The following is a 9,033-nucleotide window of genomic DNA, read 5'->3' as shown; positions in this document are numbered from 1 at the left end:
ATTAATCATCCTCAATCTAATGGGTTGGCAGAGAATGACGTAAAAAAGTATTGTCAGAAAAAAAAAAAATTCAGTCGGGTTAAAATGAGAAGTTAGAATATTTTCTCATAGATTATAGCAATGCACCACACTGTACAACAGGGTTAGAGCCAGCAGTTGTAATGTTTGGTACCAAATTTTAATAACTAGAGGGGAGAAGGTTAAGGAAAATATGATTGTCAAATTTTAATAACTAGAGGGGAGAAGGTTAAGGAAAATATGCAGAGAAATGCATATAATTCCGCGGGTTTAATGTATATTATTTCACGGCAAGAGACTTAATATTCACTTCCAAGATTTGCAATGACACATTAACGAAAACGAAATACGTATAATTGTATTGTCAGTAATTGGCATCCATATATTTAAAAATGGATGCCAATTACTGATAAATAAAATTAAAATGAGTACCTATTTCATGTGCGTGTCTACAGTTTTTGAAGTTCATTTGATTTAATTTTAATTTTAATTGTTAAAAAAAATAGAATATTTATTTTATTTTATTTTAACTATTTATCATGCACATATTTATATACTATATATTCGAGGTATTTCTGAAATCGGCCGGAATCGACAGCTAAGCAGCTTTTTGTCAATGTCAAGGCCGGTCCTTCACGGAGAAAAATAAGTATTGCTGATTCATTAAAATCCGGTTAAAAACGGGATTGAAGGCATCAGTGTTAGAAACTAAATTTAAAAAAAATGTAACAATTATTTTACAAGCAATAATTATTAGCCTGAAACACTCATCCACGTTGAAAAATCTCCTGATAAAAGATACATGACGCCAACGGGACTTGAACCCGTGGGCTAATAATTATTGCTTGTAAAATAATTGTTACCCTTTGTGCTATGCATAAAAAATCTTGTCTTAAACATTAGTTTACCAATAAAATAATAATTAAAAAAATGTATTTGTAACGATATTTAATCCACTCCGCCCGCCACAGTCACACTTCTTTATATAATTATATTATTTACATTTACTCCACACGGAAGCCGTGCGGAAAAGAATTCCCCCAGGGCCTTTGTCATCTTTGGGGATGCTTTTTGGATGGTCTATTTAGGGAAAGGAAGGAGAGAAAGTCATAGGAAGGAAACGGTACGAAGGGTCGAAGGGTGGTAAGGAATCCGGGCGTCAATAGGTCCAGAAGGGACAAACGTATGAATCCATCCCTCTTGATGATCCAGCCCATAGAGAGTCCGGCTGGAGAGGGCAAAAGGTCTCCCCCAACCAGTCTCTCCCAATCCGACCCGCCACGCAGTAAGTTAGGTTAGGTTAGGTTAGGTTAGGTTACAAACGCATGAACCCGGGCACTCCCGCTTAATCTCCAAACGTAGCGAACTACTTGGGGTGACCTGTGGCAAGGGTGTTAGTTATCAAATAAATGGTTTCCGAGGCGGCGGTACCCATGCTCACAAAACATAAGCATGGCTGGGTCAATTTGTGTGAAAACTGCAGATTTGGCAAGCAGACATCCAGGGAAAATGTTTCATGCCATGTTGCTAAAAACTGCAAACAGGATATAAGGATTGTATATAACTTGCAAATATTGGCTACCTTTCTTATGTGATTATATTATTCAACATGGTTTACCATACAGTGAAATAGTTATAGAGTAGATGGATTCCGTAATCTCTGAAAATGGTCAGGCAGTTCTAAATATTTTTCAGCTGAATTGAAAACTGTTGTCGACTCCGTGAGACAGAAGAATGCGTATTTTGCACACCCATAGAATATAATTCTATCAATGCTAATCGATGAGAAACTCGTATAAGAGAGCTAGGATACAGAAGGATCAAAAAATAGGGTCCTTCAAACTTCAAGAGAGTTTCCATCCTCATAGGAATGATGATTTTTCTAAAAATAGAATTTTATGCAGGTTTTGACACTGATTTTGATTTAGAACATGATTTTTATCAATATTCCAGAGTTTAAGACCGTTTGGTACCAAAGAGCGTGAAAAAATGGATTCTAAAGATCGAACCCAAGTCTGAAATTAGTGCCCATAGGAATGATGATTTTTCTAAAAATACAAATTTATTCAGATTTTGTCACTGATTTTGATTAAGAACATGATTCTTATCACTATTCCCGAGTTTTAGCCCGTTTGCATAGAGCCTGGAAGGAGGCTCTAAAGAAAGAGGCTGTAAAGATAGGCTCTAGAGCAAGGCTGCCCAACCCCAGGCCCGCGGGCCACAGTGTGGCCCGCGAACGAATTATAAGTGGCCCGCGTGAAACATTTTCAAAAAACCCGCCAATTTGAAAAAGTGTCGTAAAACAAACAATGCAGCTTGCGCGCGGTCACCAGTGTTGCCAACGACGGCGATTTATCGCTATTTAAGCTACTCAGAACGAGAATCAGTGACAAAAAAATCTAACCTGTTGAACTTACTTTTGAAACAAAAATACACCGGTTTTCGACACAATATTTTTTGAGTCGAAATGGAATCCTGTAGCCACCCTCCCCCCCCCATGGAATTCGAAAAATTGCTGTGGGGTATCACATATGATGTTCGGGTGTGCGGAATTTTTTCTTAGCGAAGTTCCATAACAAACAACATGGATTTCAAATATTTTGTGGGGAGCACTCATTTAGATTTTTTTTGTGGGGAATTATGTTTTATAGAAATTCTCTAACAACCCCCCCCCCCCATGGAAATAGGAACCGTCAGGTATTCAGTGGCCCGCCAGTGATTCAAAATCGTCAATTTCGCCCAACTGCTAAAAAGGTTGGGCAGCTTTGCTCTAGAGGCTTCTAAAGATCGAATCCAAGTCTGAAATTACTGCCTATGGGAACGATGATTTTTCAAAAAGTTCAACTTTATGCAGATTTTTTATCTGATTTCGATCAAGACTATAATAATTATCACTATTCCAGCGTTTGAGCCCGTTTGGTACCATAGAGCTTGAAAGAATGGCTTCTAAAGATCGAACCCAAGTCTGAAATTAGTGTTCATAGGAATGATGATTTTTCTAAAAATACAGATATATTCAGATTTTGCCACTGATTTTGATTGAGAAAGAGATTTTTTTCATTATTCCCGAGTTTAAGCCCGGTTGCCTCCATAGAGCCTTAAAAATGGCTTCTAAAGATCGAACCCAAGTCTGAAATTAATGCCCATGGGAATGATGATTTTTATAAAAATTTAACTTTATACAGATTTTTTTACTGAATTCGGTCAAGACCATTAATATTATCACTATTCCAGAGTTTAAGCCCGTTTGGTACCATAGAAATTTAAAAAATGGCTTCTAAAGATCGAACCCAAGTCTGAAACAGGTGCCCATAGAAATAATGATTTTTCTAAAAATACAACTTAATGCAGATTTTGTCAATGATTTCAGTTAAGACCATGATTCTTTTCACTATTCCAGAAAAAAATCCTATTTTCTACCATAGAGCCTGAAAACATGGCTTCTAAAGATCGAACCCAAGTCTGAAATTACTGCCCATAGGAATGATGATTTTTCTAAAAATTCAACTTTATGCAGAGTTTTTGACTGATTTCGGTCAAGATCATGATAATTATCACTATATCAGAGTTTTAAGCCCGTTTGGTACCATAGAGCTTGAAAAAATGGCTTCTAAAGATCGAACCCAAGTCCGAAATTAGTGCCCATAGAAATGATGATATTTCTAAAAATACAACATTATGCATTATTCAGAAAAACATCCCATTTGATAGCAAAGAGCCTGAAAAAATGGCTTTTAAAGCTTGAACCCAAGTCCGAAATTAGTGCCAAAAGAATGATGATATTTCGAAAAAATTCAACTTTATGCAGATTTTTTGACTGATTTCGGTCAAGACCTTGATTATTATCAATTTTCCAGAGTTTTAGCCAATTTGGTACCATAGAGCTTGAAAAAATTGCGTCTAAAGTGTTAATTAAACACGAGTTTTCAGGAGACAGAACGAACTGGAACATTTATTTGAATAACTTTTAAAACCATAGACAACAGACCATTTTGATATAAGAAATTAACACCCCCACTTATCAAAATAATGTAGGTACACAATACACACATGTATTTCAAAAGGAATATGAACATTGTTAATTCTTTACATCCTGTATACCCAATAACTGCATAAAATAATAATGCTTAGTACTAGCTAAACCCTTTGTAAATATGTCTGCTGGCATTTCAGCTGTTTCCAAATATTTCAATGCTACAATTTTATCATTAACACATTCTTTACAAAAATGGTATCGTACATCAATATGCTTAGTTCTTTTGTTAAAGCTATTATTTGAAGACAGCTTAATCGCACCCTGATTATCATTAAACAAAGATATGGTGTATGACTCGGTTATTTCTTTTGACAAATTACTTAAATAAATAGCTTCCCTACAAGCTTCAGCCACACCCATATATTCGGCTTCAGTGCTCAAAAGAGCTACGGTTTTTAACTTCCCAAGAAATAACACATCCAGCATAATAACATAAACCTGTATAGGACCTACGATCTATGATATTGTTTCCCCAATCTGCATCAACAAATCCTTCTAATTTTGAATTACCATATCTAGTATATTTCAATCCAAAATGTTTAGTTTTCTTAAGATATCTTAAAATTCGTTTAGCGTATAACCAAGTTTCCTGGTTATAGCAATTATTAAATTGACTCAGAAAACTTACTGCAAAAGCTATATCAGGTCTTGTTAACACCGCCAAATACATAAGTCCGCCAATAAGCTGCTGATAAGGTATTTGACTTTCACAATTTTTAGTTTCTTTGTTAATATTCAATTTAGCCTCTAAAGGTGTATCTGCTACTTTACAATCTGCCATGTTAAATCTATTTAACAACTGATTAACATAATTCTCCTGGCTTAAGGTAACTGTACCATTAACTTTATCAATATTAACACTCATCCCTAAACAATTTTTGACTTGAGCTAAAACTTTTAATTTAAATTTTGAAGCCAATACATTTTTCAAATATTTACATTCAACATTATCATCTGAAAACACAAAAAAATCATCTACATACAAAGTAACTATTGTCTTTTTATAATCCTTAATTTTTGTGTATAAACATGGTTCTAACATGGAGCGTTTATAGCCTATACCAACAAGACATTCATCGACCTTCTTGTACCAGGCCCTTGAGGATTGCTTAAGACGTAAATAGCTCGATTCAATTTAAGTACTTTATTATTATCATTTCGAGAATCTAATAAACATTCTGGTAATTGCATATAAATTGTTTCCTCAAGGTCCCCGTTCAAGAACGCTGTAGTAACATCTAGATGTGTAACATCTAATCCAAGTTTGACAGATAATGCGAACAACAATCTCAAAGTTGAATGTCTAACAACAGGCGAGAAAGTGTCTGAATAATCCACATTTTGCTTCTGCATGTAGCCCTTGGCTACTAAACGTGCACGGTATCGAACATTATTACTATTGTCAATCTTTTTCCGTAACACCCACTTGCACCTTACTACAGTTTTACCATCCTTTGGCACATCCACCAGCTCCCATGCATTATTTTCTTTAAAAGAATTAAGTTCTTCTTTCACTGCACTTAACCACTGTTCTTTTTCATTTCCCTGTAATGCTTCTTCCAAAGATATTCCACTAGCATTATCAAACACACCCTCAGGAATACACGTATTTAGCATCCCATACCGTTCTGGCTTCCTAATGATTCTGCTGGATCTAATACGCTCCTCAAGTGAATCAGAAACATCTTCATAATCACTAGGAGTGTAAGTATCGTCTGATGTATCTTCGACTAGTATATCCTCTTCTAAGGTTGTATCTTCTGAACTTGATGTATCTTTGCAACTAGTGTCCCCCACTGGACATGATTTTTCTCCACTCTCGGTAATTGATATATTGACCTCTGGGTTCTTTTCATCTTCCATGATAATAACATCTCTACTTGTTAGAATACATCTTTTAATGGGATCGTAAATTCGGTATCCTTTAATATTGTCGGCATAACCTACCAACAAATTTTTTTTTGCCTTAGTATCCCACTTAAGTCTTTTTTCTTTTGGTGTATGAACCATCACCTCACTGCCGAATATACGCACATGGCTTAAATCTGGTTTTTTGTTTGTCCAAAGTTCATACGGTGTTTTGTCATTCAAGCCTGATGCGATGGATCTGTTTCTAAAATAGACAGCAGTATGTGTTGCTTCTGCCCAAAACTTCTGAGGAAGTCCTGCATCGAATAACAAACAACGAGCTGTTTCTACAATGGTACGGTTAATGCGTTCACTCATCCCATTTTGTTCAGGAGTGTACGTATTGGTTTTTTGATGTAAAATACCGGCCTCCTTTAGGTATTTTTCAAACTCATTGCTACAAAACTCTAAGCCATTATCTTCCGGAACGTTTTAATCTTTTTATTATGCTGATTTTCAACTAAAGCCTTAAATTCTTTAAAGAATTTGAACGACTCACTCTTTGCTTTCAGAAAGTAAACAAAGGCCATGCGGCTATAGTCATCAATAAAAATTAGGAAGTACCTCGATCCTCCAATAGAGTTCTCTTCCATAGGTCCACATACGTCTGCATGAATAGTGTCTAATATGCTGGTGTTCCTTGTTCCTGTATGAGTAAATGGAAGGCGTGATTGTTTACCTTCACAACATACAATGCATGTACTTTTGCAAAAACTGCTTTATCATTATATGACACACCAGTCACTGCACCTTTGTTCATCTTATCCATGTCTTTACAATTTAAGTGACCCAATCTCCTGTACCACACTTCACCAGTACTAACACCAGTTGATGATGTAAACAAACATTTCTTCTTTTCTGTTCTCAGTTTATATACACCATCTGTCAAATCTGCTATACTAACTAATTCATTATTTTTACTATAAATATAGCAGCATTTTTCTTTGAAGTTCACTTTATTGCCATTTTTAATTAACTGACTCACTGACAATAGGTTAGTTGTCAATCCAATCCAGTCCCCAAACACAAAGTACATTCTTGACAAGAACTTCAAATTCACTTTTGTGGTTTTTTGTTACAATAATTACATCACCTGAACACGACACTTTCAGTTTTTCATTATTGGCAATAACAATTTTTTCATCTATTTTGTGATCCGCAACATTCTCAATCCATTCTTTACTTGTGGTCAGGTGCATGCTTGCACCTGAGTCAACATACCAATCATTTTTGTTAAATTGTCCACTTAAAAACACCGCACTGAATGCATTAGTTTGTTGACGTTGAAAAACTTTCGCATTCGTGTTTTCATTACTTGGACATTGATTTTTATAATGTCCTGGTTGTTTACACCGGTAACATTTCACATGACTTTTGACATTTACATTGACATGTTGATTAGTTTGACTTTTGTGAGCGGGTTTATTTTTCTTATATTGGTACTTCTGCGAACCGCTTACGAATGCACTGCTAGCTTCACTGTATTGTGACGGTCTGTCACTTCCGTTTCCATGTCGATGAGTTTCGTTCTAATGGCATCCGTTGTAATTTTGATTCCTGAATGCTCGATTGCCATTATCATTGGCATAAATTTTTCTGATAACCCAGCCAACAATAAACAACCGACCCACTCATCACTGATGCCAAATCCTGTCCCACTCAATTTCTGACCTGTTTCGACCATTTGCGTTACATATGATTGCATTGAAGCACAGTTTTCCAAGCGAATAGAGATCAAATTACGTAACAGAGCTATTCTTCTTGTAAATCCAGAATCATCAAATAATGACTTTAACTTGTTCCATAGTTCCAACGTAGTTTTCACGTCTTTTATATGTACATACAACGCACTGTCTATAGTCATAATTAGTTTGGCTTTTGTTTTTGCATCATCTGCGGCTTCTAATGTCTTCCAGGTAACTGGCTTGATGCTATGCTGCAAATCCTCCAGAATTAGAAAATTCTCCGCGGCAAAAGTCCATTCGTTGTAGTTCTCCCGGCCTTTAAGTTTTGGAACATTTACTAGATAGTTCGACGCCATTATTGCAAACAATTATTGCATTCACTGAATAACACTTCCCTAACTTTGTTTCAACACGTTATTGAGAAAAAACAACTGTAACTTTTACTTTTAAAACGAAAGACGCTGGGCTCATAACCTGTAAATTAAACACGAGTTTTTGAGGAGACAGAACGAACTGGAACATTTATTTGAATAACTTTTAAAACCATAGACAAGATAATCATAGACAACAGATCATTTTGATATAAGAAATTAACATTTTAAAGTTGTTTCTTTTATATTTTTATTGAAAAAATTTTTTTTACTACTTTACATTTATATTTCTTATTGAGTTATTTTATTTTTTTTATTTTTACTCTACTCAAGCGAAACGATAATAAAACCTTTAATTTATCTAAAGCATATTTTTTAGTATTCATAATATACACCGATTCCTTTTAAAGATTAATCAAAATAGTGATTTAGCATTTAAGCTTCGCCTTAATGATTTGACGAGTTGAAGAGCTTTTATGATAGCTATGCATTCAGCAGATAAAATGGAGCATTCTTTGAGAAGATTGTGTGGGAAACACAATTTTCTATGAGGAACATAGAGTACACATCGCCCGTACCAAATACTGCGACGAGACGTGTGTTGGCACTTGGCGGGACAATATTTGGGAATAGGTCAATAAGTGATAGGAAAAATATGAATTTGGAAGGTTTGTTAATATTTTATGTAAATACCGCCCAAGAGTTCCAACTGCTCTGTGTATCATAACTGAGTATGGAAACTGTGAGACGGTGGCATCTTGTGGGCCCAGAGAGAAATTATTTTCCTCAGAGTCCTGTGTGGAGCTAATCCTTCGTGGTTGATAATAAACTATACGTTATTAAAGACATTATATGCAAAACATATATTTTTGCAAAATGTATAAAATTTTAAACTGAAGTCTTAAAAGAAAGTCTAAGTAAAGTAAACTAATCAATTTTCCCTTTGTCCCTGTTTCATTGTTTTAAAAATGTTTTGAATGTATTGATACTTGTTTTTTGTAGGAGAGTGGTAATC

Source organism: Hesperophylax consimilis, chromosome 19 (assembly GCF_061612785.1).
Source record: "Hesperophylax consimilis isolate HC1 chromosome 19, BYU_Hcon_1.0, whole genome shotgun sequence".
NCBI classification, from domain to species: domain Eukaryota; kingdom Metazoa; phylum Arthropoda; class Insecta; order Trichoptera; family Limnephilidae; genus Hesperophylax; species Hesperophylax consimilis.
The sequence above is the reverse complement of the archived record's forward strand: the minus strand, read 5'-3'. Positions refer to the sequence as shown.